The 9,754-nt window shown below is 31.5% G+C and overlaps 1 long non-coding RNA gene across 1 annotated transcript; it reads right to left on the minus strand.

Annotated features, from left to right (window-relative positions):
- Positions 1-7,595: 7,595 nt before the first annotated feature.
- On the minus strand, positions 7,596-9,046 carry LOC114321261 (uncharacterized). The gene is made up of 2 exons (XR_014345439.1): positions 8,059-9,046; positions 7,596-7,958 (listed from the first exon to the last, which is right to left on the minus strand). It is a non-coding gene; the product is annotated as an uncharacterized LOC114321261 (long non-coding RNA).
- Positions 9,047-9,754: the final 708 nt, after the last annotated feature.

Genomic DNA, 9,754 nt, shown 5'->3' on the forward strand with positions numbered 1-9,754 from the left:
CTCCTTCCCCGGCCTCTTTTTGGGCTGGCCAGCCGCCGCCTTTGGCTATGGCGGTCGGCTGGCCTAGCTCGTTTCGGCAGTTGTCTTGTTAGTTTTTTTTCTTTCAATAAACTTGAGTCCTCCATTCTTCCCACCTTGGTGCGTTTTGTTCCTGCGGGAGAGTTTTTGGTGAGTCCAGGTTTTTCTTCAGGGGCCGCATAGGTTTGTCATCAGATGTCCTCATGTGATTCAACCTTGTCGTAATAGCTGATTTATCAGGGGCGTCCAGGAATTTCATTCGAGCGCTTTTTGGAGAGTAGGAGCTTGAGGGGTGCGCTTTTTGGGTGGAAACGAGGGTGTTGTAGGCGATACAGTTCTGTCCAGTTGTCACTCGTGCGCTCCTCCTCGAGTGAGAGTTTGAGGGGTGAAATTCTACCATATGTATGGAGGTGTCCCAGCAAGTGGGCGGTGTTCGGTGGGTGTATGGATCCACGGTGTGAGTTAGAAGACCTGATGGTTCCAAAGTTATCCTGTAAGCCTTAGCCTTTGTTTCAGGGAGTGGAGTAGTAGCAGCATGGACTTTTTCCGGTGTTGGCTATGGAGTTTGGCAGCAGCATAGGTGTGGGCTGCAACAGAGGCATAGGCTTGGGTATTGGGTGTGAGTAAGAAGAAGACCTGATGCAGCAGAGGAGGTGTAGTCTTTCCGGTGGTGGCTTTGGTGTAGTCTTCTCGGCCGGAGTGGGCATGGGGAGTTGGGAGGCGTGGGGTGTGGATGCAGCAGAGCCATGGGGTGTTGATGCAGCAGAGGCATGGGCCTTGGCAGAGGCGTGGGTTGCTGATTGGACGTTGCTGATTGGGTTGCTGCTTGGGTGTTTGTTTAGTTTGTTTTTAGATAAGTTGCTGTTTAGTTTTTAGTTTGTTTTGGGTGTTTTGGTGGGTTATTATGTGGGGATTCATGGTTTTTTTTTTTTTTTTAGTTAAGTTCTTAACTTTTTTATTTTAAAAAAATCGAGAGGCTTAAGGGTTGGTTGTATGATTGCGAGTAGCAGTAGTAGGGGTATTTTTATACTTCCGAATCTCTCTCAATGCATGTCATCTTCCTGTACCTTTAATTTCATGCTGTTAAATGAAATTTTTCTTTGCTGATCAAAAAAAAATTTAGCCCAATTTGACCGTAACCTGATTGATGCCCTATAATAAAAAATGTGTGTGCGCGCACACGTGTATGTTTTTTCAAAGTTTAAACTTAAACATTTATTAAAAAGGCAAAAATCATTTTCAAATGAATTTTGCTAATAGTCCAAATTGAAATTATTATAAAAAATAACAAATTCATTTAAAAAGGCAAAAATCATTTTCAAATGAATTTTGTTAATAGTTCAATGACCATATTTTTATAACATACTTGGTTTACTGTGTGATATGACACTACTATATTGGAAACAAACATAAGTGATAGGACAAAGGGACAATTAAACCAAAATAGTGATGACAACTAACATGGTAAACCAAATATGACATAAAATGTGGTTATTGTAGCATCATTATATAAATTATTTTATACACATTTAATTTTAGAACACATCAAGATGAAAAGGTATAGAAGTATTATCAGTTTAATTTGTGAGATATGACTTTGTCTTTCCAATCTTATTACACTATGTTTGGGAATTTAGAAGAGAAAAGAAAATAAATGAGTATTTAAATTATAAGAGAAAAGAAAAGAAAAAAAATGATTGTGATTTCTTTATTTCTTGTTTGGATAAGTAAGAAATAAAAGAAAAGAAATGATTGTGATTTATCTCCTTCTTGTTTGGTTAGAGTTCATAAGAGAAAAGAAAAGAAACCGTTTTGTGTTATATTACCAAAATAATATTTTTATAAGAATTATTTTATTTCTTTTATTTTTACAAGGACAAAATTGATATTATGAAAATATAAGAATTTATTGGTTTCTTTTCCCTCTCAATCTCCCTACTTTTGGAAAGATTGAAAATGAAGATTATAACTGAACAAGTAAAATAAATATATATCTCTCAATTTCTTTTCTTTTCTTTTCTCTCCAAATCACTTAATCCAAACACAATGTTAAAGTTTGTTGATTTCTCAAATAACAAAGAAAAATATGGGAGAAACACAATAAGGAAGTTCTAGCTGAATGGCAAGGCAGGCTTCTCTCGGCTTAAAATCGATGTTTCTAAATATTAGTGCCCCCAGCCATGTTTGTTGTGTCATGATGTGCAGTGGTAAAAAATCATAGCTTCCAAGTGGGAGGATCTACAATTCGAATTTGGAAACTCTAAACTGCAGATTGATGGCAAATCTGATCTCCTCTGCCAATCCGCAGACTGTCGCACTTACTGGTTAACACGGTTAGCCAACTTATACTACAATTTAAGGCACTATTTGTTATGAAGAAGGTGAGATATCAAAGAATATGAAAGATACCACAACTCTTTGGGACTAAAGGGTTTTTAAGATTTCAATGCTTACAAGTTCTCAACAATTCACAAGCAACGGAAAAATTTGAATTAATTTTTACTAAATCCGAAGTTTATCTCCAAGAATGCGGAGAGAGCTAGCTCAGAGCTCTCAGTTTAAAGTTGGGGATTCCTCTAATGGATAATCTCGGTAAATACATTGCAGTACCTCTATTGTAAAAAATTACCACATAGGTTCACTTCATATCTTACGTGGTGTATTTTTATAATTTTATTGGTTACACGTTTACTATTTCTTTTCTTTTTTTCTTTATATATTACATAAAACAACTAATAGCATTAGAATGACACACAATCTAATTATAATAATTAGAAAACAGGATAATTCCTCCTCTACTGCACTCCAGAGTTTTTAAAAAATGCAACAGAAACTTTCTAATTGGAAAACTAAATTGTCATTTATTGTTACTAGTCCTAATTGTGCGATACAAACAAACGTCCTTACTCAGTTTGTGACTCCATTGATAAAATTAAGGGTAAATTATCAATAAGTCATAGTAATTAGATATAATTCTTATCAAATCCTATTGAAAGTAAGTCTTGGTAAAATCGTCACTAAAAATAATTTTTTGTAACGATTTTTTTACACATGTCGCTAAAAATTAGCAATTATTATAAAAAATAATAATAATAGTTTATGTATAATGAATTAATTGAGTTGGCTTGAAATTTATAAATTTTTCGGGTTCAGAATGGCTATATTAATCTTGATGTTGGGTTGAGATTGAGTTGACACATAATTTTTCTATGTAGTTCAACTCAGTTTGACCCTAACCTGATTGATGACTTTATACCAAATATACTTAGCAGATAATTCACCTAATTAATATAGAATATAATAGTCCTCAACAAAATTTGACATTCTTTTAACAAGTAATTTTTTGAGAGACTTCCATGTAAGTTCTAATAGGTAGACTTATTGTACAATAGGTCCTATGATAATTAATGACTTTTTCATCAAGCACTATTCAAATAATGTCACTAATTGTTAATTTTCAATGGCAGTTTAAAAATTTGGTCACAAAAAAATCATTAATTATAAGTCTTAGTGGCAGTTTAAAACGTCACAAAAAAAGTCACTAATTGTAAGTTTTATCGATAATTTATAAAAATAGTGAAAAAAGTCACTAATTGTCAATTTTTAGGGATATATAAAAAAAATCATCATAAAAAATTATTTTTAGTGACAATTTTATTAGGATTTATTTTTAATAAAACTTAATGGGAATTAAATCTAATTATTAGGATTTATTGGGAATTTACCCTAAATTTTAATAGTTAGGTTACAATTATTGAACTATTTTTTTTTAATAAAAGTTGCTTTCTCGAGTTCAAATAAGTGTGATGAATTATTTTTATTTTATAATATTTTATATTTAAAAAAATACAAAATTTTCAATGCGCAGCACAGGTTTGTTGCTTGTGAGGATTAACTGTAAAGTTTTATTTAACTTGGGAACTCTAATATGGGTTGTAGTGATGAGGCAAATCAAAAAAAAAAACAAACAAACAAATAAATAAACTAAAAAAAAAAAAAAAAAAAAAAACATCAAAACATCAAATTGCTATGTGGGACTTACCATTAGAGCTTTTAAATTAGAACTCCCAACATTATTAATTTAGCCTATTCTCACTTTTATTATGGGATGAAAATTTCCTCAATTTTGGGAATTTTATTCCAGAGACAATCCACCAACATGAGATTTGCCAATCTGATAAATGACAAATATTATAAAAATCACATCAAATTATACATTCAATTATGAAAGAAAATTTTGACACACAATCACAATTATTGTAATATATAATAAGGACAATGGACGCATAGGCAATAAAACAAATACTCACCCTATCTCTCTTTTCTTTTCTTTTTTTTTGTTCATCTTTTTATTTTGGTTTGTTTTAAAATATTTATACATTTTTTTTATTTTAAATATAGAATTTTTTTGGATTTTCAAAATTATTCATTATACACAAATATAAACGTATTTTAAAATTTAAAATCGAAGGATATTATACAAAAAAAAAATTTATTTTAAATTTTAAATTAATGTGTATTAATTATTTATATTTTTAATAAGTTGAATTCTTTAAAAAGGACAAATAAATTGGGTAGAGGGAGTACTATGCACATGTTCTTGGCCAACGAGCTAACTTTGGGTTATTTTAGAAAGATAGTTAAGAGTTAATTTTTTGATTTTTTAAAAATATATATATAAAAAAAATATGAGAGATAATGTAACTTAAAATGGATTAAAAAGTTAAAAATAACTTTTTAACTATCTTCTTGAAATAGCCCTTTGTACACATTGGGAAAACAAAAAAGACAAAAAAAAAAAAGGGGTGTAAATTTGGAAATTAGTAACAATATGTCCAATCAAGATGTCAAATTAATTGTCATTTTTTTTTAATCAACAAAATGAGAGATTTATTGATGATAAATGCAAAGTACATGCAAATTTACATTAACAAACCAGGGCAGTACACCAAGCGTTATAACTACCCTCCACAATGCCAATTAGGTTGTCACCGCAAGAAAAACCCAATGATCTACAAGCACTTAACCCACAATTGGTGAGGATCCAATCAAGAGCAACCAAAAAGCCAAAAAAACAGAACAATACATAACAAGACAGTCAAATTAATTATCATGATGGGGCATCAACTGGTATTATGGATGAATAATACAAGGAATATCAAATTTCTACTAAACAAATTATTAAATATTTCATATTGGTGTGTGGTTCGCATTTTTATGGACTTTACATCAATGTGAGATATTTAATCATTTATTTGGTAAAAAATTTAAGACTTATAGCATTTTTTATTATGGACAGCTGCATTGAAAAATGTTTGGGACCCTCAATTTTGGAGACCCCACAACCCCCAAAGTGATCAACACCACTCATGTATGTGTGGGGCCTACATCATGAGTGGTGTGAATTACTTTGGGAGTTGTGGGAATCTCAAAATTGGGAGTCTCTATCATTGTTGATGATCAGTAGATGAGTGTATATTGGCTTTGGAGAAGTTATTTTTTGAGTAATGTTAAAAACTTAAATGTTTTATTAATATTTTTATCAAATATTTTATATCGGTGTGAGACTTACATAAGATTTATATGGTGTGGATCTCATACTTATATAAGATATTTGATAAAAATATTAATAAGACATTTGGAGTCATTAGCATTTTTCTTATTGGTATTGGGGCACTAAAATTGATAGAGGATGTAAGATTTATGATTTTATGTTAAGTGATTAAAGAATAAAAAAATGTATGATAAATTATGATTAATGAGGGACAAAATTACGTGAGGAGCACTATGATGCTATTCACATTATTTTTGTCTATTTTTATTGAAGTAAGATGTAAGAATTTTTATACTTGATTCTAATTTAATAAAATTTAATTTTTGCTGATAAAAAAAAAATTACGTGAGGTCTCAAGAGCAGGAAATAATTTTTTTTGGTTTTGCCGGTTGGGTTTTCGTCAGGAATTGGGATCCTCCCCTTTAATCCCTCATTGCACTCCCTCCTTGCAGGGCCATTGGGCCCACTTTTAAGCCCAATTTTGATAATTCGAACCGTTCATATTTTAAGATTTATTCAGTATATCATACCTGTAAAAAATCAAGTTGATCGGATATCAGTAAGTATGTGTTCCGAAAACTGTTTATTAAATTCTTTAAAAAAATAGTTTTTAGTTCGATTTTTCCGAACACATGCTTTCTGATATCCGATCAACTTGATTTTTTACAGGTATGATATACTAAATAAATTTTAAAATATGAACAGTTTAGATTATCAAAATTAGGCCTAAAAGTGGACCCGAAGACCCTAGAAGGAGGGAGTGCAAGGAGAGAATTTGTGCTCGTCAGGTCAACTGCTACTTGTTCTGTGGTACTGTCTGAATTGCAGCTTTTATTTTGGATTGTACTATTTTTTTATTTTTTTATTTTGGTTTTTTTTTGGCTCGTTTTGATCATTCGGCTGAAAGTCATTTTCTTTTGGGAAATTACATTGACACCCCTTAAGATTTGGTTTAATTATTATATATCTTTTGACATTTTGGAAATTACATTCCCACCTTTGTAGTTAATAATTTCATCTCATAAACCCCCTGTTTATATAAAAGGTAACAACTCCTAATAGAAAAACAGAGAAAATTACATTTAAAAAAAAAAGTAAAGGAAATGTGAAAAAAAAAAGAAAGTAATTGCAATGACAGGGATTAGTGTAATTTCCTAAACGTCAAAGGGTGATTTGTATTAAACCCAAACCTCAAGGGGTGCCAGTGTAATTTACCTTTTTCTTTTTAATCTTGTCTGGTAAATATTTTGGGGTTAGAAAAAGTATCAAAAGATAAAATAAGACATATAAATTAATAAGAAAAAATATTATATATAAATTATAATTATTATATTTTTTTTCTCACAAACGTTAAAAAAGTCCGAAAACAAAAATCAAACGAGGATAAAAAAGTTAGGATAAAAAAATCTCAACACAAAAAAATTGGCTACCGTAGCCAATGCCAAACAAAGCTTTAATTTTTTTTTTTTCAGATTACATTATTTTTATATTTTTAATATAATTTTAAAAAAAATTAAAAAGTTAAAAAATCAGTTTTTAATCTATTTTTCAAAACAAACCTTTATATTATTACTTTCTTATTGAATTGTCTAACATAACTATGATGCTTTCTGTTATTCTCTCACTGCTGGAAAAATGACTTTTAGCGGCGTTTTAAAAACGCCGCTATATGTATGAAAAACGCCGCTAATTCCTTTAGTGACGCTTATCACCAAACGTCGAGGACGCGGCCGTCGCTATAAGTTTATGACGCTTTAAAAACGTCGTAAAATTAGTATAGGCAGCGTTTTTAAAAACGCCGCTAAATGCGATAAATAATGATAAAATGACGTCATCCAATATTTAGCGACGTTTTTAAAATGCCGTGATAGATTTTTTTATTTTAAAAAAATGTCCGTTGGCACTGTAGTGGCGTTTTGAAAAAACGCCGTTATAGCTCTTTTTTTTAAAAAAAAATTGTTCTGAATCTGTTATATTTAACTAAAAAACATACCTGTAATAAAGCTGAAAAATAACAATAATATGAATAAAATTTTACAGCTACTTCAATATATTGACTAAATAAACATTACATGATTGTGTCTGAACCAAAATCAAACAACAAACACAATCAAAAAATAAAAAGAAAAAATAGGTTAAGTCATTTGCTTGCACATGCAGATGCAATGGAATAGTCAAGCATATTACACATCATTACACTGCAGAATAGGGATTCGTATTCAATTAATCATAATGGGTTCATGTACAACAAAGACAATTTTGAGCAGCATACATTCCCAAATCCCAGTCAACACAAAGGAATGCAGAGAGCCCGGTGAACAGTGGCGCTGACACCTTCTCCAACTTCTTCATATAATTTGTAATTTTCTGCATCATAATCCTTCACCTTTATCATAAAATGAAATTTAGTAAACCAAAGCAAAGAAGAATTGAGCATGATGCCCAGTAGTTTAAATGGGAAAATCAAGAAAAAGAATCCCTAATACCGCTTCTCTATATTCTCCAATAGCATGGAAGGAAGAAGCTCTTAAATATAAACACTCAATGTTTGAGCTTTCAAGCTTAACCCAACGGATAAATCCTTGATGGCATTCCTGCAACTACTGGGCATATCCAACTTAAGGATTAGAGTTAGCTGAGCTAAGCTGTTCCAATGGTTTAGTATAGATTTCAGACAAAAAAAAATAGCATTTGAATTATTCATCAATTTCAAACTAAGATTTCTACCTGACATATACAATTAGTATGGCTTTTTAAACATTAATTCAATGTTGTCTTTTAGATCTAGATTTCCGAAATGGATTTGTGAGTTTTAGTTGTGACCAACTAAAAATTAATGTAAAATTTTATCATACACCAACCTTCTACACTAAAGTTGAGCTGACTTCCAAGGCGGAGGACTGGATTCTAAGGGTATAAATGAGAACCAACTGCATTCTGAAGAAATTCACAATTTAACAGTGATTTTAAATTGCAAAGAGGACTACATAAAAAATACCAGAAAAGGCTTGCACTGAAAGCAGAATAAAAAAAATAATAAATTGAGGACTTATTTAAACATAATCTAGAATTATTATGAACTCATTGGAACAGAGAGAAAATCATAAATAAGCTCACATGCAGCCCAAACTAAAATTATCCATGTAAAAGTAAAACAATCTCAGACACAGAGAACTGAGTGATTCAAAAATAAATTTCTTATAAGGTTTTAATTTATAATTGCAACAAATAACTATCAGCCATTAGATCTGGCTTCAGCATTCACTTAAAGAATTCCAAACCTCTATCGTTTGCTGCTTGTGTCATCTAGCACAAACAGAAGCCTCTCCTTACACATTCAACTGTATTGTCCTCAACAATATCCTAGTTCTAGACATCTAGTGTCTGGTGCTAATCTTGCACCACTATGCAGGTGTCTGCAAACAATCAAAAAAGTCAAACGCATGTAAGGGTGCATACATGTGTGCACATGTGTATGGTGAGAGAAGAAAAATGCTACAAAGAGAATAGGGTTTTTAAGCAAAAATGACTGGACTAGTGTTTTGAATAATTTCTAGAATTACTGCAGTTTATAGAGGCAAGCTATTTTCAGGACATAATCATGCAAAAGTAAACATTTTCCTGCAGTTTTCTTGTACAATTTCAACACTCTAATATCCTATGAAAGAAAGGAATATCTGCTTTTAAAGGCACATATTTCCAGGATTTGAAGAGGATCAGCCGTTACCATAATGTAGTCCGACTTCTGCAGATTACTGTTGAATGATACTCGCACAAGAGCTCTACCATGTCGCACTGCCTTCAATCAGGAATAAGAATGCAGGAGTGAGAGTTACGGTATGGCCAGGAAAAAGATGGTTAGAAACATAGCTAAGACCATGTAGGTGCAATATATTTGTGCAATATGTAGGTGCAATATACTCGAGTCAGGATTATGGCTGCTTGAGTTGAGTTGGTCAGTTAGCACCAAAATAAGAGTATTATCAACTTCACTTTTTCATTATTACCACACAACAGGACACATTAATCACACAATGTGAATATTGTAAGTCAATTACACCGAGTATTTACTTATGAATACCTGTGTTCTTAGCTGCAGGTGCTGCTGCCCTGTTATTCATAAACCCCAACATTGTGAGAGCTAAGTCATCAATTGAAAACTAAATATTGAAAGAACAAAAA

Source organism: Camellia sinensis, chromosome 11 (genome assembly GCF_055761805.1).
Source record: "Camellia sinensis isolate YWXY chromosome 11, ASM5576180v1, whole genome shotgun sequence".
Classification (NCBI taxonomy): domain Eukaryota; kingdom Viridiplantae; phylum Streptophyta; class Magnoliopsida; order Ericales; family Theaceae; genus Camellia; species Camellia sinensis.